This window comes from Sciurus carolinensis, chromosome 1 (genome assembly GCF_902686445.1).
Source record: "Sciurus carolinensis chromosome 1, mSciCar1.2, whole genome shotgun sequence".
NCBI classification, from domain to species: domain Eukaryota; kingdom Metazoa; phylum Chordata; class Mammalia; order Rodentia; family Sciuridae; genus Sciurus; species Sciurus carolinensis.
In genome coordinates, this window is record NC_062213.1 from 71,268,061 (window position 1) to 71,293,303 (window position 25,243).

Sequence of the window (25,243 nt, forward strand, 5' to 3'; positions counted from 1 at the left end):
TTTAAAATCCTCTCTACTCTTTTCAAATATTCAATTATTATCAACCATAGTTATCCTACTGTGCTATAAAATATTAGAAGTCATTTCTTCTATCCAGCTGTACCCCTGTACCGTTAACCATCCTTTAGCTCTCTCTCTTACAGATTAAGGAATAGTTTATATGAGTACTATAGTTCTTTGAATCAAATGTATTAGAAAGCAACATGTAAATTGAACAAATACATCATTCGTAACTGATTAAAAATGATGGTTGGGTATAGAAAGATGTACTTAACTTCCTAGACTATGAAAAAATTAGATTTAACTTAAATATTTTGAAATTACAACATTTTTGTCAATACTAATCAACCATAAACTCAAAAATTTGTTATTAAATGGAATTTGTGCTGCCCTGAATTTCACATAGATCTCAAATATAGTATTTTTAGAAATAGTTTTAAATTGAAATATTAAAGAATTCCAATTACATGCATGTATGTTTTTGCCTTTTTTTTTTTTTTTTTTTTTTTTTTGGGTAATACTAGGGATTGAACCCAGGGCTTCATGCATGCTAGGCAGCCACTCTACCCCGACCCTCATCCCCAGTCCTTATTCTAATCTTATTTTCAGACAGGGTCTTGGAAAATTGGCCAGGGTGATCTTAAGCCTGTGATCCTCCTGTCTCAGATTATCTTGTAGCTGAGATTTCAGTACTGCCCCACCAAGTTCAGCTCATCTATTCTTCTAAGGGTAGCTTTGATAAATGACCTAAGAAACTTTTATCTTCATAGACATTTTTCCCCTTTCCCTTTCTATGGCATGTCATCATCACCACCCTGCAGCATACCCTCAAATCCTTTCCTAATCTAAGCCCCTATTCCTCTCTGTAACTTGAGAGGTTTATTTAAATCTTAGCCAGCTGACCCTTCTGAGAGACTCACATTTTGTGTACAACTCCTATGCTGTGATTTTTCCCCAATGCACATTAATAAATTCATGTTATCTTTTTCTTCTATTATTATTTATGCCTATTGTCAGTTTATTCCAAAGAAACTTTGGAGGGGAAAGGAAGCATTTTCTAATGCACCTACATTATGAAAATAAAACATACCAATATTAATATCTCAGCTGGATAATGATTTGCAGGTTTTTGTTTGTGGTGCTGAGAACTGAACCCAAGGCTTTGCACATGATAGGCAAGCACTCTACCACTGAGTTCTAAACCATCTATTTAGTTATTTGTTTGTTTGTTTGTTTGCTTGTTTGTTTATTTTTGGTATTAGGGATTGAAACCAGGGACATTCTACCACAGAGCTATATTCCCAGTCCTTTTTTTAAAAAAAAATTATTTTGAGACAGGGTCTTGCTATTTTCCTATGCTGCCCTCAAATTTGCAATACTCTTGCCTCAGTGTTCCAAGTCACTGGGACTACAGGTGTGCATCACTATGCCCACTCCCAGCCCTTTTTAAAACTTCATTTTGAGAAAAGATCTCACTAAATTGTAGAGACTGATCTCAAACTTGTGATGGACTTATTGGGCATGCATGACTTGCAGTTTTTAGGAATGCTTTTATACACTTTCTTTTATTTTTCTTTTTTGAGATAGGATCATGCTATGTTGTCCAAATTGGTCTCAAACTTCTGGATCCTCCTGCCTCAACCTCCTTAGTAGATGGGACTACTGGCATGTGCCACCACACCCAGCTTAATTTGTTTATATTCTTATGTGATCATTGTCTCAGTCTTCTAAGGCAGGACAGGTAATATATATTCCATTTGCAAAAGAATAATAGGTTGTAATAGAAAGTGATAGAGTTACAGAACTAGAATTAGAATTAGATTTCCAGATGGTTAGGCCAGTTTTTTAAACAAGTTTTAGACAGTTTTTTGGAAAGGCCTCTGTTTTTTTCAAAATAATTAAATTCATGTGCTAATATCCTAAGAGTTAAGGAGAGCCATAGCACTCAGGAAGTGGGCCTTAAGGAGTAGATGGCATTTACCTGGGCAGTGAAGAAGCAAAGTCTGGATAGTGGAAACATAGTAAGAAGGAGCATGAGGCAGAAAGTCAGTAGTGTTTTTATGGGGAAAGGAGGGTGGCAGGAATCCTGAAGAAATGTTAAATTCTCCCTGAAGAACCTTAGGAGCATTTGGCAACAAGGTCACCTTGATCTTGCTTAGCACCCTGAAGAAGAAATGATATACTCTGTCCCAGGGTCATGGGAGTATGAGCAATAGGAAGTAAGTGACCATTTACTTCAGCCGATGAGAGTGGGAGAGGAAATAAGGTAGCTTTCTTCTCTGAAGCTCCAAACCCAATCACTGCTAACCTCTTTTAGTGCCACCCCCCACCCCCACCCCCAGGGTTAGTATCGGGGACTGGCCACAGGCAGGAAGGTCTCAGAAAGGAAAAGGACCAAATGGTCCCAGAGGTACCCATGCAGTGAGTGTAGCTGTTTCTGCCACTACAAAAGTAACAGCACAAACTGATGTTGCATCACATGCCTGTAATCCCAGCTATTCCAGAGGCTGAGGCATGAGGACTGCAAGTTGAAGGCTAGCCTAGGCAACTTAGTGAGATCCTGTCTTAAAATAAAAAATAATTTTAAAAAAGGCTTGCAACTGTAGCTCAGTGGTAGAGGGCTTGCCTACAATGTGTGAAACTTTGGGTTTAATCCTAATATTGCAACAAACAAGAGCAACCAAAAAACAAGAACAAAACTAAACAAAAAGGCAGTATAATAGTCCACTAGTGAAAATGGGAGTGACACATGGCTAACTGGCAGTAAGTATCCACACATGTAAACAGAGAATTACAAACTGTTGATGGTACCAAAAGGGAAACTTTTTTTTTTTTAAATGATACTGGAGATTGAATGGCACAGGGACCTTCTAGCACTGAGCCACATCCCCAGCTCTTTTTATTTTTATTTTGAGACAGGGACTTGCTAAATTGCCCAAGCTGGCCTTGAACTTGCAATCCTCTTGCCTTGACCCCTTGAGCCACTACTGAGGTTAGAGGCATGTACCACCACACCCAGACAGAGGAGCATTTTTGGAACTACTTGGCAACTCTGGTTAACATATATTTGAGAACCACAGTGCCCCTAATTCTGTGTGGGAATGCTCAATACTGTGATACTTATTCTTCACCTGGGCAGGGGCAGCATGCAGAATGGTCTGTTCACTTGTTCAGGCTTCTGTGTGTAGAAGGCCCTACTTTGTTAACATTTTTCCATTTTTCAAGTATTGTTTTCTTTAAGGTGTTCTCTGATCTTACCTATCAAAATTAATTATCATCTCCTCCCAATCCCTGAGAACTTTTCAAAAAATAATTATATCATTCTGACTCATAAATATGATTAATGAGTGCTTATCATATGGTTGATTTTGTGCCAGGTTTTGCATATGTTAATTAACTTAGCCCTCACTGTAAGTATATCTTTATTTTACAGGAGACAACTGACATTTGGAGACATTTAATAACTTGTATAAAGTTACTTGAGTCATATTTTCATTTTAGTGTGCTGATAAACATTCTCATGTTGCTTAATAATTGTGTGACAGGGACTCCAATACAAGGATTCTGGCAAAGAGATTGTCCAGGAAGTTCTCACAAGGTCAAAGAGGCCATATATAAGTAATTAAAAAGCAGGCTATGGAGTGGGACCACCTCAGTTTATATCCCTTGCTTTAGCATCTATTGGTTGTGTGACCTTGGGCTACTTTTTCTGTGTTTTGGTTTTATATTTGTCCTTTAGTGTTCTTGGAAAGGTTAAGTGAGCTGTATGTTCAACACTTGGCATTGACCCTGGCACATGGTAAGCATTCAATAAATGTTAGTAGTTATCATTGTTATCATCATAAAATATGTGCTAAGACTGCTGGAAGAGCTCTAGGATTTTACTGGAGAAATCTGGGTTCATGTGCAGCTATGGTTCAATATCATTTTTTCTCTCTTGAAATTCATGTTTGAAATTGGGTTGGATGGCTGCAGTATATTGCACAGTGGGAGGTGTTAGAGTCATGGGAATGGAGTAATTTTGAAGAGATTAGAGCTTTCCTCTAGGGAATGGGTTAGCTAACATGAGAGTTTGGCATTCTTTTTCTTTTCTATACCTGCACACTTGACTTTCTATTTTCCACCATGAGTTGAAACAGCATATGACCCTTGTCAGATTCAGCTACCCTATTTTGGACTTTCCAACCTCTAGAAACATGAGCTAAATAAACTTTTTTTTTCCTTTACAAATTAGCTAGTCTTCAAGTATTCTGTTATAGCAACCAAAAATGAACTATGTACATGTCCCAAATTTTCCTTTTCAGAAAGTATTTCTGCAACAAGTATTTAACACTCAAAATTTTAATTTCTTAAGTTTTCAAAAGGAGTAAAAATATCTTAGGGTTGTTTTGAAGGTTAAGTGAGAAATCACATCCAAAAATGCTTTGTAAGGACTTGGAGCAAAAATCAGTGGTAGAGCACTTGGCCTAGCTTGCAGAAAGTTCCAATTTCCATCCTCAGGACTGCAAAAACAAACAAAAAACAACTTCATGAAATTATTAAGTGCTTTATAAATATGCTGTATCAATTTTATTTATTATGAGCTGATCTTTAAATATTTTGAGCATTGTATCTGCTGCTTGAAGACTTAGGTTTAAATATTAATAAAATCAAGCTGGTGGGTAGTGCATATCTCTAATCCCAATAATCTAGGAGGCTGAGGCAGGAGCCTTGTAAACTTGAAGCCAGCTTCAGCAACTTAGTGAGAACATGTCTCAAAATAAAACATAAAAATGGTTGGGGATGTGGCTCAGTGGTTAAGACACCTGTGTTCAATTCCTGGTACCAAAAAGAAAAAGAATATCAGACTATCTTAATTGTTTTTTAAAAAAGGATATATTTTGGAGAATTAAAACTTATAAAATAAAGTAAGAAATACTACATTCAAAGAAAACATGGGTCCAGAATTCTATGCAAGGCATAGAATAATGAGAATGCATGGATTTTTCACTTACACATTTGACTTCAGATCTTTTCTGAGTTACCCAATAGCTGTGTATGTACACTTAAGTAACCCCCCTCTTCTGTACTGGGGAGGGAACCCAGGGATACTTTACCACTGAGCTGCATCCCAAGCCTTTTTTATTTTATTTTGAGTCAGGGTCTTGGTAAGGTGCTGGGGATGACCAAGAAGTTGTGATCCACCTGCTTCAGCCTTTCACTGTAATTAGGATTACAGCATGTGCCTATGGGCCCAATCTGAATTCTGCTTTGGTGACCTATCACAAATGTTTCATTCAGGAGTCAAAATCTTACTTGTGCATATGAAGCACAATACTGATTTTGCAATATTTATCAGTTTTCATCTGATAATAAAACTTCCAGTTTGCTTCTTGGAACTTTTTTCATATTTAACAAGCAGCTAGGCTTTGTTTTCAGGAAATAATGTGGCTGGGGTGGGGGAAGGAGTAGGGCAAGGGAGAATTCTCTTCCCAGTTTTTAAGTTTTACAAATCGAGACTCAAAGATAAAAAGCAGAAACTGAGAACAGATCAGAGAGTTGAAAGATATTAGTAAGAATACAGTTTCCTCATCCTCTTTTTTTTTTTCTTTCTTTCTCTCTTTTTCTTTCACATCTCTTTACACCCTCTGTAAACACAAAACACCGAAGTAAAGAGTTCAGAAAGGATAGAAGGAGAGCTTGGGAGAGCCCTCAGGAAAGAAGCTGCCCCTACTGAACTCAGGTCCCCACTTCTGAGGACTTCCCTCCCAGCCTGACTCCAGGAAATCTGTGAGATCCAGAGGAAGTTGCTGCCATGGGGTGTCCTCACAGACAGGGGCCTAGACAACCTCATGGGAAGGTCCCTAGGGACTGGCAGCAGGAACAAAGTTAGCAGAATAAGTCCCATAAAGCCAACAAGAGAGAGACAAGGAAAGAAAACCTGGCTCAAAGCAGTGGTGGAATAGGAACGTGAAGGTCTCCAGAGAAATCTGCTTGGAAATCAAAATGGTCAAATGTCAAATGGAGATTTCAAGTGACTGAAAGGTTAGATGACACAAGATAAGTGAGCCTCTTTTCAATACCTTGGCTTCATACAATCAAGAGAGAGAGTGAAAGAGAGAGTGAAAGTGTTATGGTTTGAATTTTTTTTTTTTTTTTTGAATAGGGTCTCACTGTGTTTTTCAGCCTTATCTCAAATTCCTGATCTCAAGTGATTCTCCCATATCAGCCTTATAAGTGCTGGGATTATAGAACTGCATCCCTGTGCTCAACTCTGGTTTGAATCTTAAATTCCTCCCAAAGCCCTTGTGATGAAGGATCTATCTCCAGCTGACCGGCTGTGGGGAGCAGGTGGGAACTTTTTAGGAGGTGGGGTCTAGTTGGAGGAATTAGGTCATTTGGGAACATCCCTAGAAGGGAATATTGGAACCCTGGCTCCTTCCTGCCTCTCTCTTTGCTCTCTTGGCTAACATGAGGTAAAAATTTTCCTCTGTCATGTGCTTCAGCCGAGATATCCTGTACTGCTACAGGCCCCATACAATAAGACAAGCAACCATTGACTGAGAAATAAACGTTTTCTTCTTTTAATTTGACTGTTCTGAGACTTTTTGTCACAGCAAAAAATAGATGACTGACAGAAAGGAAGATTCTGACTGAATTGACCAAATACCTGCCAACCTCAAAGATAACTTCATGGAAGGAAAGTCAAGGTGAACTGTAGACGTTAAGATCTGGTTCTTGCCCACCTGAATTTGTAGGTGGAGATTCTGGTCTGATATGCCTAGTTTATATGTTTGGTCCACAAAGCTCAATTGAATTCAATTAATATTTACTGAGTGTTGATCCTGTGCCAGGCAGTGTCCTTGCCCTCATGGTGCTTATAGTCCAGTGGGGACTTGTGTTCTAAAAAACAACTGCAAGTCAGAGAAATATTTCCAAAAGGGAAGTGCATTGGAGCGTATAGCAAAACTCTTCCAACTGTATAGTGGTGTAGTAAATGCTTCCTTAAGGAAATAAGGTTAAAACTGAAACATGAAAAGTAATACAAATCTCTGAAGAGAAACATGAGAGGGAGAAGAATAAACACAGGGAAATAAAAAGGAAGAGCCTGTTTCAGAATTTGTTGTTGTTGTTGTTTCTGCAGTACTAGGGAGTGAACCACTGGGCAGGGGAGGTGGGTCTCTACCACTGAGCAACAGTCCCAGCTCTGCTTTTTAAATTTAATTAATTAATTAATTAATTTTTGTTTTGTTTTTAATTATTCATTTACCTTTTTATTTTTTACAGACTGCATTTTAATTCATTGTACACAAATTGGGTACATCATTTCATTTCTATTGTTGTGCACGATGTAGAGTCACACCATTCATGTAATCATACATGTACATAGGGTAGTGATGTCTCTGTCTCATTCCATGATTTTTCATACACCTCCCCTCTCATATCCTTCTATATAATCTAAAACTCCTCCATTCTTCTCTCACTCCCCACCTATTTATTTATTTTTAACTTATTATTTACTTATTTATTTCTGTAGGTTCTGGGGATTGAACCCAGGGATGTTTAACCACTGAATCACATACCCAGCCCAGCCATTTTTTTTTTTTTTTTTTTGGTACTGGGGATTGAATTCAGGGGCACTTGATCACTGGGTCAAATTCTCAGTCCTATTTTGTATTTTATTTAGAGACAGGGTCTCACTGAGTTGCTTAGCACCTCACCATTATTGAGGCTAGCTTTGAACTCTCCATCCTCCTGTCTCAGTCTCCCAGCCCTTTTTATATTTTATTTAGAAACAGGTTCTTGCTAAGTTGTTTAGGGTCTCAATAAATTGCTGAGGCTGGACTGAACTTGTGAAACTCCTGCCTCAGCCTCCTGAACCACTGGGATTATAGGAGTGTGCCACCTGCTGGACTCATTTTTTTTTTTTTTTTTTTTTTTGTAAACAGTGTCTCGCAAAGTTACTGAAACTGGCCTCATACTTGAGATCTTCCTGCCTCAGCCTCTGACTCTTTAAGATCACAGGCATGTGCTACCACACGCAGCTAGATTTTTAGATTTTATAATGTTAGATTTTTATTATTTTTTTTTGTTTTTAGAATTTATGTTATTTTATTTTAGATTGTTATTATATTATTTGTTTTGTAGGTAAGTTGGCTGGAAAATAGGGTAATATAGCATATTTAGGTCAAAAACAGGGAGAAAAGTGTAACCAATATTTAAAAAATAGCATTTTATCACAATGTTCCAAATTAACTAGCAATGACTGAATTTGAGAGTAAAAATGTTTTCACTTCTGTGGGCTGTGTCTATTTCTAGACATTACCTGTAGTTTTACATTGTGTGCAGAAGGGGATTCTCTTAAGGCGTTAGAGACTAAGTGCCTTTATAATTATGTCACTGTCTTTCACAGCAGTTTATGGTGTGTATAGGAATAAACAAATCTAAGACTTTAAACCACTTCCATTGGAAGTGTTCAAGAATTTCTTGGAATCAGAATATGATAATTTGTTTTACTTTTGGAGTAGAGGTCTCCATCAACATTTCTTATATTTTATCTGTGTAGATTGGCAATTTAGAACTTAAAATCCATTCTTCCATTAAACTAATACAATCCCCTGTGGCCTACATAAAGATATATAGTCTGTAGTGTTGCTGAACTGATTTATTCTGTCCTCAACTTTTTTTTTTTTCCCTGTTACTAGAGATTGAACCTAAGGGTGCTCTACAACTGAGCCTCATCTCCAGCCTTGTTTTGTTTTGTTTTCTTTGTTTTAAGACAAGGTTTTAACTAAATTACACAAGCTGTCCTCTAACTTGTGATCCCCTGCCTCTACCTTCCTAGTTGCTGAGATTGCACGCATGAGCCACAGTGCCTGTTTGTCCTAAACTTTGGGATTGTCATTGCTCCATAAGAGATACAGCCCTTTCTTTCTGTTATTTCTGTTCTTTATCCTCTGTGTTCCACTGTTAGTTTACCACACCCTATTTGTTTTACTTCTAAATCTTTCTCCAATATGTCACATTCTCACCATTACCAAGGCCACTTGCTAGGTGACTGCCCACATCATTTCCCACTTGGACTAATGCCTCTGAGCTACTCTCTGCTATCACCTTCCACCCTGCTGCCTACATTTCAGATCTTATCATCATATTTCTTCCCTCAAAACACATCATGGTCACCCTTCACCTAGAGCAATTGTCTCTAAACTTCTTTCAACTTCTAACCAGGAAAACAGTTTTGAATATCCATCCCCAATGTGGCCTAATTTTTTATAATTCATGTACTTGCTTTATTGTACTATCATTAGGTCTAATAATAATTATATCACAAGGAGAAAAAATTTAAATATGAACTAAGAAGTAAAATTATAATTTTTCCTTACTCTAAAATACCCATATTAAGCTTGTCCACTCTGAAAACCTCTGTTATCATGTTTTTTCCCTCAAAATCCCATTTGCTCATGCACATACATGCTCCTTCCTTCTAGTCACAATTTATCCCTTAGAATTCTCTCCATGTACCATAATCACTCTTGTTCTGTGTCATTGTGCAGGTTGTTCCCACTACTTAAATATCCTTTTACACTTTCATTCTCCTCAGTCACTTCTTCACCTAGTTCATGCTCATTTTCAGAGCTCATGTCTAATATTACCTTCAGTGTTACCTTCCTTAATCCCCTCAGATTTGGATAGCTTTCTCTGTGTTCCCATAGCACCCTGGGAATCCTCTATATTGCCTGTTTCCCTTAAAACTCCTTGAGGATAAGATCAGATAGTTCATTTTTATTTGACTGACGTAGTGTTCACTATAGAGTATAATTGCTATAAGCCTGCATCTCAAGTATTCTCCATGTGATCAAAGCTTAGTTTCCAGCTTGGCACTCTTGGGAGGTGATAGAAATTTTAAGAGGGGAGACATAGGGGGAGGTCTTTGGGTTGCTGGGACTGTGGAAACCCAGTTCCTTGCTCTGTTCCTCTTTGGTATCCTGGTCATGAGGTGAATGGTTTTGTCCTGTCGTGTACTTCCACCATGTTTTGCTGTCTCACTACAAGTCCAAAGTTTCAGACCAATTGATAAGGAAGTGAAGCCTCCAAAATTGAGCCAAAATAAAACTTTTCTCCTCGTAAGTCAATTTATCTCAGGCATTTGTTATAGAAACAAAAAAAGAAAAAAAAAAAAAAAAAACTGACCAACCTAGTAACATTACTGTTCAGCTGAAAACAATTTGGCCTACTGTATTTTGGAGAAAAGCAGGCTGGTCAACAAGTCATGCGAATGGCACTGTAATGTTTTATGCATCTTTAAAAATTTTTTTTTAAATTTGTTCTAATTAGTTGTACTTGACATTGGAATGCAATTATACATTTTGATAAATCATACGTAAATGGAGTGTAATTTCTCATTTTTCTGATTATACCTATTATAGGATCATATCAGTCATGTAGTCATATATGTACGTGAGGTAGTAATGTCTGTTTCACTATACTATCCTTCCTACCCCTATGCCTCTTCCCCTCCCTTTCTTGCCCATTTGTATGTTTCCTTTTTTTTCCTTCCCAATGACAAGTTTGTACTTTTTCATACTAGCTTATTTTCATCTAATTTTAACTGCTCTTCCCAGTTTGTCATTTCAAAAATCTGAAGCAATCTAGACAACCTGTGTCCTACAGTTGGAAGATTGCAAGAATAAACATAAAATTAAATTTTAGAAAAACGATAAATGTGTTTTTATTACAAAAATATATTTGCATTTTAAAAATTCATTTTTACTTCTTTGGTGATGTTGGGGATTAAACCCCTGGTCTCAGGCACGCAAAGCAAAAGCTCTTACCACTGAGCCACATTCCCAGCTCTAGGTCTGCATTATTAAAATACTTCCCGCTCTTAATTGAAAATCAAAAAACAAAAACAAATAAATAAAAGCAAATGTCAAATTTTCATAATCCTTCAGACAACCACTATTTGAAAGAAATAAGAAAGAGAAGATATTTATATAAATTAGACATTAGTGACTCGATTGCAAAAAGGTGATGCTGATGAGATTTGGAGGAAGACATAAAAGGCAAAGTAAGCTTGATGTGAACCTAGTGGGATAGCTTGAAATGACTGAGGAACTCTTCTGAAGGAGAGTGAAAATGCCTCCGGCCCAACCTTCCAGAGTGTTCCTGTGGTGATGGTGATCTGTTGTAGCTAATCTGAGCTTTCTACCTCAGATAAAAGTACAATTCACTTATTTTATCCACCTCCCTAAACTCTAAGTAAGTCAGGCATACATTCCCGAATCTGTATTTTCAGCCTTATTTTCCTCTGCTCCTCTCTTGCAGCCAAATGTTCCTCATGCATCCCCTGAATTTTTCTGTAGCATTCTCTTGACTTGATGTCCTGTGTACATGTTATTCCTGTAATTATCACCATCTATCATTTGTTGATTGAGATATGTCTATCTTTCAGAGCTCACCCAAAATGTTTCCTTCTCCATGGAGTCTTCACTTCCCACACCTCACTACCATCTAGCTATATGGAGTCCCTTTTCCTCAGAACCTCCATAACATTTTGTATTTTGCTGTTGGTCTTTACTTTCCAGAACTGTGGAAAGAGAAAAGAGCAGTATAACTGCAATATGTGACAGTGCTTTGGAAACTGAAAAGCAATGGAGAAATATATAATGTTACTGTTGTCTCATCCTCTGATCTAGATTGTAAGCTCTGATAAGGTCAATAAGTTGATTCAACTTTTTGTTCACATGGCCTAATATGATGTTCAACACATAGCTATGAATAAGTATTGGTTAAGTAGCATATGGTAATTCTCTTCTGACTTCCCTTATTTTGATTCTTTAGGAGTGACCAGGGTTCTTAAAGACATGCTTCTTGTTTTTGCTAAGCTAACATTCACAAATTTTGCAGATGTCTCCGCATTGACCATGAATATAAGATAATCATCTTCTCCTGGACTTTGTGAGGTGTTGATGTATACAATTTATTTCTGATATTGTGCCTGTCTACTCTGTGTTGAATAGATAATGAAGAATTTGCCTGATATTTTAGGCCTAGATCAATGTACACGTGGTATAGGATTCATGACATAAGTCCTCTCTAATACCCTCAGAACAGAGGCAGAACTACCCACACTATCCTGGAACACAGGGCCTCTGAGTGGTACATCCCAGAAACCTGAATTCACTTTGGGGTATCTTCTATACATTCTAATACTGCAGATCTTGTTTAATGATTCCACCAGAAGGATTTCCCCTGTCTCTGGGTCCATAGAAGACAATTTTTTTTTCTATGCCAGCATTTTATATGATCTGGTCCTTTTTGTTCACTTACAAACAAGTAGAGCTCAACATAAAACAAAGATGCTTGGCTCTCTTAGTCCACTGTTTGTGAACCTTACTGGACTATTTGTCAGATGACACAAATTTTGGTTTTTAGAGTGTAAGTTCCCAGGGAGGAAGGTTTGAGACAAATCATCATTAGATACAGAATCATAATGTTAGATTTATTCATCAGAACATTTCTTTCATAGATGTGCACTCATTCATGCATATGTTTACAGAAGCATGTTTGTTTCTGCACAGACCATTCCTTTCAGTTCAATGCCCATTTATTGTAGTCTTACTTTGTGCCAGATACCATACTAGCTTCTGAGGATAGAGAGTTGAATGAATTGCAGCCTTGTCTTATGAAACTTACGTAAACCCTCCAATATGCCCAGGAGCTCACAGTGAATTGAGGGAACATCAGTAATTGTAATTCACCATGAAATGCAGGTGGTAGACACAAAGCACAACAGTAGTTCAGAGGAAAGCAATGTCATCTCATTCTAAGAGAACCAAGGAATGTTTTGTAAATGTGGTGAGAGTTTTGAAGAATGAGCAGGGGTTCATCAGGCAAAATTAGGGGTTGAGGGCATTCCAAACAGAGAGGTGTAAATTTTGTGGAATTTTTGGAGTGCTGTAGTAAGAAATGTATGAAGATCTCAGGGATTGTCTAAGAAAATCATTTAAAGTACCTATTAACATATTAGAACTTCTATGTGACGAGAAACACTAATCTATGATGAGATGCCATTTCCCAATTAGATTAGCAAAAATTCAACAATTCTACAAACAGAAACAACATGTATCCCATTTGTTTACAATAAAAAAAAATTAAAAAAATTCAACAATTCTACATACTCTCTTAAGGTTGTGAGGACATAAGAACCCTCTATATTGCTGATGGGAATGTAAATTGATACAGTGACTATGGAAGACACTTTCAAAATATCTATCAAATTACAAACATGCAATCCTTTGACCTAGCAATCCCCCTTCTGATAATATATATATATATATATATATATATATATATATACACATATAATTTTATACACTTGTAAGTACATGTAACAGTGTATATGAATGTATATACTATATACATATATATACGTGTATTTGCAGAAAGGTGTATGAATGTAGGTTGTAGCTTCATTTGTAAATCTGTTGAGATTCAATATGTTGCTGATGTATTGGTTTTTCATCTCTACTGCTGAGTGGTATTCCATTAAAAAGATTAACCACAATTTGTTTATCTATTTACCAGCTAATGGACATTTCATTTTTCTCCCTCAGATTTGGGCTACTATGAATAAACATTCATCTATGGATCTTTATTGTGTTTGTGTTTCTCTTGAATAAATATGTAAGAATTAGATTTCTGTGTTGTATGGTTATATAATCAAGTTTTTAAGAAAGCATTGACTGTTTTTCTAAACTAGCAGTACTATTTTGCATTCCACCAGAAATTTATGAGTTCTGATAGCTATATGTATCTGACAGCACTTAACTTTAGATATTCTAGTATCTGTGTAAAGGTCTCTCATTTTGATTTTAATTTATTTTGCTCAACTGAAACTAGATCCCTATCTTTTACGTTGCACAAAAATCAACTCATAATGAATTGGAAACCTAGGGACTACACCATAAACTATTCAATTCCTAGAAAAAAAATGATCAACATTCCAACATATAGGCATAAGCAATGACTTCCTCAAGAGGGATCCTAAAGCTCAGGAAATAATACCAAGAATTAATAAATAGAATGGTATCAAGTTTAACAGTTTCTGCACAGCTAAGGAAATAATTAAGAGAGAACTTGCAGAGTGAGATGAAAATCTTTGCTAGCTGTTTTTCTGACAAAGGATTAATACTCAGAAAATAAAAATTCAAAAATCCCCAAATAACTCAGTCAATAAATGGGCAAATGATCTAAACAGTCACTTCTGAAAAGAAGAAATACGAATGACCAACAAATAAATGGAAAAAATGTTCAACATCTTTAGCAATTAGGGAACTGTTGCAGGTAAATGGAGGGAACTGGAGAATATCATGATAAGTGAAATAAGTCAATCCCAAAACCACAGGCTGAATGTTTTCTCTGATAAGTGAATACTGCTTCATATTGGGGGGGGGGGGAGCGGGTAGGGAAGAATGAAGGAACTTTGGATTGTGTAAAGGGGAGTGAGAGGAGGAGTGGGGCAATGGGGATGGGAAGGACAGTAGAATAAGACATTTTTAAAAGAATATTTATCACTGTCAAAGATAATGAAAACAATTTTCAATACCACTTATTACTTTACTAAGATTACTCTGAAATGTTCACATTTTTCCTGTTCCCAAATGAAACTGATGTATACTTACTAAGAATAAAAAAAAAAAAACTACTCTGAGATTTCATCTCACTCCAGTTAGAATGCAACCATCAAAATAATAAATGCTGGTAAGGACGTAAGGGAAAAGGAACAATTTTACTCTCTTGGTGGGATTGTAAATTAGTACAACCACTGTGGAAATCAGTATGGAGGTTCCTCAAAAGACTAGGAATAGAGCCCAGATAAATCACTCCTTGGTATTTATTCTTTAAAGAATTAAAGAATTTAAAAGTTTGCATACTATAGCAATACATGGAAACCCACATTTAGAACAGCAGAATTTACAAGAGCCAAACTATGGAACCAGCCTAGGAGTTCATCAATGGATGAATGGATAAAGAAAATTTGTACACACACACACACACACACACATACACACACACACACACACACACCCCTCTGGAGTTTTGTTCAGTCATAAAGAAGAATGAAATTATGTTATTTGCAGGAGAATAGATGGAACTTGAGAGCATTATGTTAAACCAAATAAGCCAAACTGGAAAGTCAAGGGTCATATGTGGAAACTAGAAAGAAAAAAAGAATTAAAAAAAAAAAGTGTGCGGGGGAAATCTCATGAAAACAGAAGAGAGATCAGTAGAGTAGAGGTAAGGAACTGAGGAGAGGAAGGAAGGGAGGGAAAGGAGAGGCACTAGGGAATGAAACAGACTAAATTATATTGTCATATTATATGTATATAAAAATATGTAACAATGAATTCCACTATTATGTATAATTATAATGTATTAGTGCAAAAAAGTCGATAAAATAAAAAATTCATTTTGCCTTGCAATTAATAATGTTGAGCATCCTTTCATGTGCTTATTTGCCATCCATATGTCTTCTCTGGTAGAATGTCTATTCAAATCATTCGCTTCTTTTCAGTTGATTGTTTATCTTCACATTGACTTAAAGGAGTTCTTTATATATTCCATATACAAGTCCTTCATCAGATATGTAGTTGAAATATTTGTCTCCTAGTATTTGGCTTTTCTTTTCTTTCTTTTTGATGGGGGAGTGGGATTGAACCTAAGGGCACCTTACCACTAAGTCACATCCCCATCCATTTTACTTTTTATTTTGAGACAGGATATCACTAAGTTGCTGAAGCTGGCCTCCAACTTGGGATCCTCCTGCCTCAGCCTCCTAAGTAGCTGGGATTACAGACAAAAGCCACCATGTCCAGCTCAAGTCTCTGGGTTTTCTTTTCCTTTTCATTTCAATGCCTTTCAAAGACCAAAAGTTTTTCATTTTTATTAAATTCAATTTGTCAATTTTATCTTTTTTTTTTTTATTGCTCATGTTTATTGAGGACTTTCAAAGAAATTTTGGCTTTAACCAAAGTCATAAATATTTTCTTTTTTCTTTTCTCATAAGTGTCTGTAGTTTAGCTCTAAAGTCCATAATTTGTGCATGGAGTATTATTTATTTTTAATAAAAAGTTGTTTTTGTTTTTTTTTTTTAAGTTCCAACTTGTTACCCTTATTTTCATGTAATTCTTACTATTTCGCCATCTAGTGGATGTTTAAAATCATTCATTTAAAAAATAAATTTAAAATTTTCTTAATTTTTTTTCAGAAAAAGAAACAAAAGTATTTTTACAACAAATATTTGGAAATGATCATATAGTTTTATTTTTGAATTATATATAAACACATCCACTATAGAAATTCTTTTATCTCCACACACTTAGAAAACTTGAAAACAGATTTTTTTTTTAAGTCTAGCATTTTAAAACAGAACACTTCAGTGAGATAGAAACACTTTTTTTTTTTTTTTTTTTTTTTTTTTTTTGATGCAGGGAATTGAACCCAGGGGCACTTAACCACTCAGCCACATCGCTAAGTTGCTTTAAGTTGCTTACAGTGTCACTAAACTGCTGAGGCTGGCCTAGAACTTGTGACTCTATTGCCTCAGCCTTAGAAGTCACTGGGATTACAGCTGTGCACCACCATACAAATGCTTTTAGAATTTGAAAGTATAGCACCTTCTGTTTACTTAAAAATTAATTGAGGACTGGGGTTGTGTCTCAGTGGTAGTGCGCTCACCTAACACACGAGACCCTGAGTTTGAGCCTCAGCACTACATAAAAATAAAATAAAGGTATTGTGTCCACCTACAACAACAATAACAACTATATATATATATATAAATTAATTAATAACAACTATATATATATATAAATTAATTAGCATTAGGGAAGGTTCAACTTTACTAACTTTGTATGCACACACAAACACACATACACATGCATACACACACACACACTGGAGATTGAACCCAGGGCCTTGAGCATGCTTAACACTCACTCTATCACTGACCTATGCCCCTAACCCTTGACTTTCAAAATGAACTTTTGAACAAGTATATAGAATTGAAATGGGTTTTATATCTAATATTTTTGTGAAGTTTTCCTTTCCTGTTTTATAGCCAAGTGTCAAAATAGGCTGAACTTATAACTCAACTTTTGGATTGTTCTATGAAAAAATGTTTACTCAAAATATAAAAATTTTGCAATTCACTTAGCAGCCAACAAAATTATTACTAGTAAGAACAAAAATGATTTTTATACCATTAATAAAGTAAAATTAGTTTAAAATATTTTTCTTCTTTATGCCATATTATGCAATGTTTATATACATTTTGTAATATAAATAATTCATAAGAAAAAATATATATCCTTGAATGAATTACTCAGTCTGTTGGGTTCCTATATTCTGTAAAACAAATGATTTTGATTATGTAATCTGCTCAACTTACTTGAAAATTCTTTGATTGTGTAATTTTCCTCTTCAAGATCCTGGTTTTTGGCTCAGATGTTTACACTTTTAAAATACCATTTTTAGGCTTCTTTCACATGTTTAAAAACATGTAAAACCTGCATTTTCTTTGGAATGCAGATAGCTCATTTCCCCCTGCTTGAGGTTAATCCCAAAGTTACACAAGTATCCTTTGAGGTTAAAAATTACTTTTCTTCCCATTGGAGAACATGGGAGGCAAGGAGGTCAGTTAGATGGTATGAGTGTTTGAAGAATACAAGAAACTTTTAAGGCAATGGAGAAAACAAGCATTTATTTTGAGGAAAGAAATAACAGATTGTTTCTTTTTCATAAAAAGAAAAGTATTTTGACAACAAATATTTGGAAATCATTGTATGGTTTTATTTTTGAATTATACATATTGGAGATATGAAGGATTTAATAGAGTAAATGTTTATTTCCACCCAAAATTCATGTTGAAGTCCTAAGCCCCACTCTGAAGGTATTAGAAGGTCAGGTCTTGGAAGGTAATTAGTTTATGGGGGTAGAGACTTTATGAGTGTAATTAGTGCCCATATAAAAGGGAAGCCAGAGAGCCCCTTCACTCTTCCACAGTGTTCCACATAAAAGAAGTTAGACTCCTATAACCCCACAATGGTCCCTCACTAGAACCCCACAATATGGGCACTCCATCTCAGACTTCAAGTTTCCAGACCATGAGAAATAAATTTCTGCTCTTTATATGCCACCCAAATGATGGTACTTTGTTATAGTAACCTCAGCACACTAAGAGAGAAATTTTATAAAAAGAGCAAAAACAAATTTAGAAATTTTAATTTTGGAGATTAAAAGAAGGGTGATATCATAGACAGATTTATAAATATGTCAAAAAGATGCCAGTTTGTGATAGAAGAATGTGGAGCTTGAGTGCAAACGTTAAATTTGAAGTAATTTTGATATAACTTATTATAATTTTTCACATTTTTTTAATTAAAAAGTAAATCACACCTTGGGGGAAAATGGGCTAAATGGATAAAGATCAGATACCAAAAAAAAAATATAAAAAAAAAAGAAGAAGAAAAACACATTTGCATTAGAAAAGTAGGAAAAGAATATGGCCAGGAATTCATCAAAGAAGACAAGTAAATGAGCAATAAACATAAAAAAATGGTCAACCTCATACATAATTTAAGAAATATGAAAAGAAAATAATAAAACATTTACTACAGATTATCAGGATGGTTTTATCCAGAATTATGTTGCCTCTATGGAGAAATGGTTCTGTCATAGAATTAGACTCAAACATACTTAGAAGCCCTGACTTACATGTGATCTAGTTTGTGGAAATGAGAACCTGAGATGATGCTGAAGGATGGAAACCTGACTGGAGCACAGCAGGGTGCTGACACCACAGTGAGTCAGGATTGCCTGAAGACTGACAGAGGAATGAACAAAGACCGAATTATGTGGAGAAGACAATCTCTTGCAAATTGCAATGATACAGCTCATTTCCAAAGAGGAAGAAAAAATAAAATAGATCTTTTTAAACCATGTAGTCAAGGAATCATTAACAGTAATCCAAATGTATCTGAAGAAATTAAGAACTACCAGAAAAATATAGTTGACCCTGGTATTCACGAAGGAGACTTTGTCTTGTCATTTATCCTTCAATAAGCAATATTATAGCAACTATTGGCATAAAATTTTCATTGTATTAGTATTATAACTTACTTAGAGCTATTTGAAGGCTATGGAAGGATTTGTGAAAGTCATATGCAAATACTACACCATTTTGTAGAAGGAACTTGAACATCCACAGATTTTGGTATCCATGGGGGTCCTGGAACCAATCCCCTGAGGATACTTGAGGGATGATTGTACCGAAAAATACCAAAGCTGCAGAATCTCAGGTGTATCAATACAGAACATAGAGTCTGTCATGTGCATTCCAATGTAGAATAGAGAGCTTTGTTTGAAAATCCAAGGTGCCCTAAGAACAGCAGAATTGCTTTGATATCTTGTGAACTTTGTAGAAGCACTCATTTCGCCAGCTTCTTGAAGGTCATTTTATGACATCTTAATTTTGATAAGAAAAATGCAGCCAATTTGCTAGCGTACTTCTGACATACTGCTGATTTTTTTTGCTGCGACTTCCTCCTATTCTAATTGAATGAAGCTTAGAACGAGTGCTTCCACAGTTTTGCAGGATGATGTATTGAAACACACTCTCCAGGGCCTCCATCACTCAACTTATCTGTGCTTTGGAAAGAAATTAAAAAAAAAAAATTCTCTAAGGAGAATCTGAATCAAACTCTTAGTATATATCTTTGGATCATCTCTTTCCTTGGAGAGGAAACAATCTGCATTCAGGCACAAGTGTTTTTGTTTGTTTTTTCAGTTTCCACAGAAGATGTTAGACTTGAGTTTTCTCATAACACACATGGATCTATGTTCAACTGAAATCAAAGAAAATCCTTAATTCAGGTAATGGCTAAGCATAAAATATCAACTCAGTGTCTGCTGAGATGTTATCAATGTTCAGCTGAGCAGGGTAATGTTTTGGAAAACTGATCTAAGCATTTATCCTCCGTAGTGGATGCTGCGCATACTTCCCCTGTCCACTCATGAGATACTATTCCCCCAGCTGTACACATTGTTGGTTGCTGACAACTTACAGTCCTGTTTCAAAAAGTATCCTTAGTATGAGGCTGCCTTTCCCCTTCCCCAAGGGCACACACCTTCCCCAGAGACAAATTGCATCCAGTTACTGGTTGAAACAGGGTCACAGTTCTGTCTCCTTCTCCCAAGTCTGAAGGATAATACAGGTCCAGAGCCTGCGCTGGGATTGATTGAGGCCTGTCCAGCTGCTATGCCATGGTTCAGTTTCTTCTGCTCAGTCTTAACATCGTTCACTCCCCCAGGTGTATTTCTGAGTACACACGCCTGCCTGCACATTGCCATCTCAGATGTCATTGCCACAACCTGAACCCAGGCATGCTTCAAATATTCTTTCAGAAATTATAAACTCAATACTTGGGGCTCGTTAGATGACTTTCTTGGTAGCTTACTGTTTGTCACCAAAAAATTGGTAACATTAATTTTTTCCGAAGGGAGTAATGCCATGAAGAATAGCATAATTTTTTGTGAAATGTCATAATTTCTACAAATTCATGTCTAGGGAGTTTATTCTAAGAAAATACAGTCATCTCTTGGTTCAGGAACCCTATGGATATCAAAATCCAAGTATGCTCATGTCTCCTATGAAATGACAGTGTTTGCATATAATATACCCATATCCTCTTACAGTCTCTAAATCACCTCTAGATTAGCTATAATATTTTACACAATGTAAATGATATTAAATAGTTGTTAGACTATATGTTCACAGAATGACAAAGAAAAAAACCTGAATCAGGTCAGTACAGACATAATTTTTTGTGAATATTTTCAATCTTAGATTGGTTTAATTCACAGATATGGAACTTGCAGATACAGAGGGCTCTAACTGTAGTTGAAACCAAATGTGTAAATACAGATAATTATTATAACATGTTATAGTTTGGATGTGAGGTGTTCCCCAAAAGCTCATGTGTGAGACAGTGTAAGAAGGTTCAGAGGGAAAGATGACTGGGTTGTAAGAATCTTAACCTTAATTAGTGATTTAATCCCCTGATAGGGTTTATCTGAATGGTAACTGAAGTAGTAGGGTGTGGCTGGTGGAGGGGGGAATTGTGGCTTTGGGTATATATTTGTATCTGGCAAGTGGATTCTCTCTCTCTGCTTTCTGATCATCATGTGAGCTGGTTCCCTCTGCCACACTCTTCTGCCATGATGTTCTACCTCACCTAGAGCCCTGAGGAATGGAGCCAGACTTCTATGGACTAAAACCTCTGAAACCATGAGCTCTACCACTAAGCTGCATCCCCAGCTCTGAAGTACATTTTTTACTGGTAGAATTATGAGTGAGATTTTTTGTTTGTTTGTTTTGTTATTGTTTTGGTACTGGGGATTAAGCCCACTGAAGTGAGCTATTCCCCTTCCTCCCCAGTCCTTTTTATTTTTTATTTTGAGACAGGTTCTCACTAAGTTCCTGAGTCTGGCCTTGAACTCATTAATTCTCTTTTTTTCAGCTCCTCTCCCCAAGTCATTGAAATTACAGGTGTGTACCACGAAGTCCAGATATGAATGAGTTTTATCCTTTGTACCTTTTTTTTTTTTTAATTTATTTAAGTACCTGGGATTGAACCTAGGGCACTTGACCACTGAGCCACATCCCCAGTTCTTTTTATTTTTTATTTTGGGATAGGGTCTTGCTAAGTTGCTTAGGGCATCACTAAATTACTGAGGCTGGCTTTGACCTCATGATCCTCTTGCCTCAGTCTCAAGAGTCCCTGGGATTATAGGTGTTGGTCACTGCACCTGCTCCTTGTACCTTTTTTTATATTTGTAAAATACATGAACATGTCTTAATTTGTAAATAGAAAAAACCAGAAATTTTACAAGTATAAAGTTGTCTATATTTTTAAATGGAGCACACCAGTTTTATTTGTTACTTTAGGAAGTAGTCATAAATTATATTGAGCTGACTTTTAAATAAATCCTTGTTTACTTTTCATTTTTTCTTGTTTTAAAGAATGCTGGATAGAAAAAAAAAAAAAAACTAAACAAACCAATTTCTTTTTTCTAAATTTCCACTAGGTGGTGCTACAGTGGAAATCTTTTTTTTTTTTTTTTTTTTTTTTTTTTTTTTTTTTTATTGCTTTGTTTTGCCACAAGGATTTGATTCTATTTGGAGTTTAAGGTGTCACTCATTTCCCCTAATCAATCTCTTCATCATATCACTACTGATTAAAGGGAAGCAGATCAACTCACTGCAAGTCTAGTGTTGATTTAATGCAATACTAAGGAAAGGACATCTCTTAAGTATTATAAAAAATTAATTGATATGATAAATGATAATATAAGCACTGATCTATTATAAACATTTAATAGGCATATATCTAACCTGCATAAATGTGAGGCCTTTGGAAATAACTAGAGGTATGTGGATCATTCTTTGCGAGCTACTAATTTACAATATAAAACGTTTAGAAAATTGGATCAGCAATTTTCCTAACCTTAGTAAATCTTAACTTTTAGATATTCAGCTACAATAATCCAAAATTATGGGACACTACTGATCATATGCATATTACTATGGATGGCTTTAGAGCAGTCTGTGTGCTATGGTTTAGACATGTCCCCCAAAAAGCTTATGTGAAAATGCATAAATATTCAGAGGTGAAGTAATTAGACTATGAGAGTTATAACCTGATCAATGGACAAATTAATTTGATGGATTAATAATTTGGATTACGGGGTAGTAACTGTAGGCAGGTGGTGCATGACTGGAGACAGGTCGCTGGAGGAGTGCCATTGGAGATTATAATTTGTCCTGGCTCCTGGAGCTTTCTCTATCTATCTATCTATTTATCTGTTTTCTGACCGCCAGGAGTTGAGCAGTTTTCCTCTGCCAAGCCCTTCCACCATGATTCTGTCTGACCTGGGGCCTAGGGTAATGGAACCAGATGACCATGAACTGGAATCTGTAATAATGAGCCCCAAATAAACTTTTCACCTCCAAGTTCCTTTTGTCGGGTGTTTTAGTGATAGCAATGAAAAGCTGTGCAAAACCATAACTTGAAATCTCCCTGTGTGCTCTGGCCCAGCGACCCTTTATCAATCAGGTTCAGTAAATTTCCATAGCTGTATATTTGGCTTCTCTGACTCATGGTTACAGACATAACAAATATCACAAAATTATCTCATTCAAATACTCTTTAGCTTTTATTTTGTATCATTGATAAAATGTGAACAAATTTTAATACCATATATTATAATTTCATGGCATAAAATTGATCTATCAACAGAAAAATATGCTATCGTTTATTATGTATGAATACATTTATGAATAGTCTACAAAAGGTGTATGTGGTAGACTGAATAATGGCTTCCAACATATTCATGTCTTAATCCCTGGACCCTGTGAATGTTACCTTAAATTTCAAAAGGAACTTTGTAGATATTTTAAAATTAAGATCTTGAAGTGGAGCAACCATCCTGGGTTAATAGGGAGGGTTTGGTGTGATTACACTAGTGGTTATAAGAGGGATCCAAGGGGACTCTAGTTAGCAGAAAAGGTGAAGTCATGCCAGAAGCACAGATTAGAGTCAAAAGCTTTAAAGATGAAGGTCACAAAGCCAGAAAATATGGGCTAGAAGCTGAAAACCCATAAGGAAGTGAACTCTCCATTAAAACTTTGAGAGCAAACCAGCCCTATCAATACAAATAAAACCAATTTTGAACTTCTAGCCTCCAGAAATACAAGAGAATAGATCTATGATATTTTGAGTAACCAAATTTGTGGTAATGTGTTACAGGAGCAATAGGAAGCTGATATAGTTGCATGTCAGATCCTTGTTCAGTTACATATCCCTGTTTTGTGGGAGGTAAAAGAATCAAGTATTTCTTATTTATTAAAAAATCAAATTTCCAAAAAAGCCCTCATCTTTAGCACTTCTTTATTAGACTGACTTTATTTTTTAAAGCTTTAACACAAGCAGTCAGGATAAAAATAAGGAAAATGCCAAAGATTTAAGAAACAATATGTTAACTTAGGATGTTATCTGTATTTTCTTGGACCTTAATGGTTTTTAAGAGGTGGAAATACTGGTACTCGTTCTCATAAAAGAAAGGCTTATATATCTCACCAATAACATTAGCCTATGTCAGAGCGTCTTATATATAAATGAGACCAGAGATGGTGCCAGTGTTCCAAGTCCCATTCCCCAGTGTTGAAGATTGAACACCTGAGAAATGCCGAAGCAAGCACAGAAACCTTTATTTAAAGGATAGAACAGAGAGTGGGGGGAGGGAGAGAGATGCTCCTCCATAGAGGAGGGAATCCAAAGTTGGTGCCTGAGGGAGTGGAGGTGTCCTGCCCCTTTTATTCTTTCTTCTTATGCCCCCCCTCCTCCTCTTCTCTTGGCCAAAAGGGGAGAAAGGTGCCTCTCCATATCTGCCCAGAAGGGCAGGAAGGGAGCAGTCCAGGAGGTACTTCATTAACAACTCCTTGTTGAGAGGAACAATTCCCTGAATGCAGGTAAGCTTGGTAACAGATTGGAAGAGGGGAAGTACTCTGGGGGCATTAGCATTTTATTTCCTTTTGAATCAGCACCCATCTTCATGACCCAATAATCGTTACCTACACTAACTGTCCTTTTGCCCCCCCCCCCACTGGCCTCAATGTCCCTTCTGAGAAGGGAACCCTTACTGCTATAAGAGGACATGGATGACTATTGCTCTAGCTGCTGCTGGTGGAGAGGGGGTGACCTGAGGCAAGCAATTTGGGTTTCCCTTTTAGGAATCAGGTCGGTCAAAGGGTCCACAGTAAAAGTTTGGTTTGGAAGCAACAGGTTATAAGATCATTTGAGAGGTGGGTGATCTATGAGGGAAACAAGAAGATATGAGTACTGGAATAAGATTAATACAACAATAAATGCTGCAGCACGTGAACATGCCAATGGATACAATGATGATGACAGAGATTAACAATGTTTTCCATCAGGAGTTACCAGAGAACCAGGAACTAAGAAGTTGTTCCCATGACAAGGCCAGTGAGGACATGGCCTCTATTTGGAAATATAAATCTTTAAGGATATTAGTTTACATTGCCAAAGGTCTGGAATGTAAACACAATACTTAGTTTTTATAATGTCATAGATGCCTCCATAAGATATAGGTAAGATATCTAATATCATCTGATTTTTGT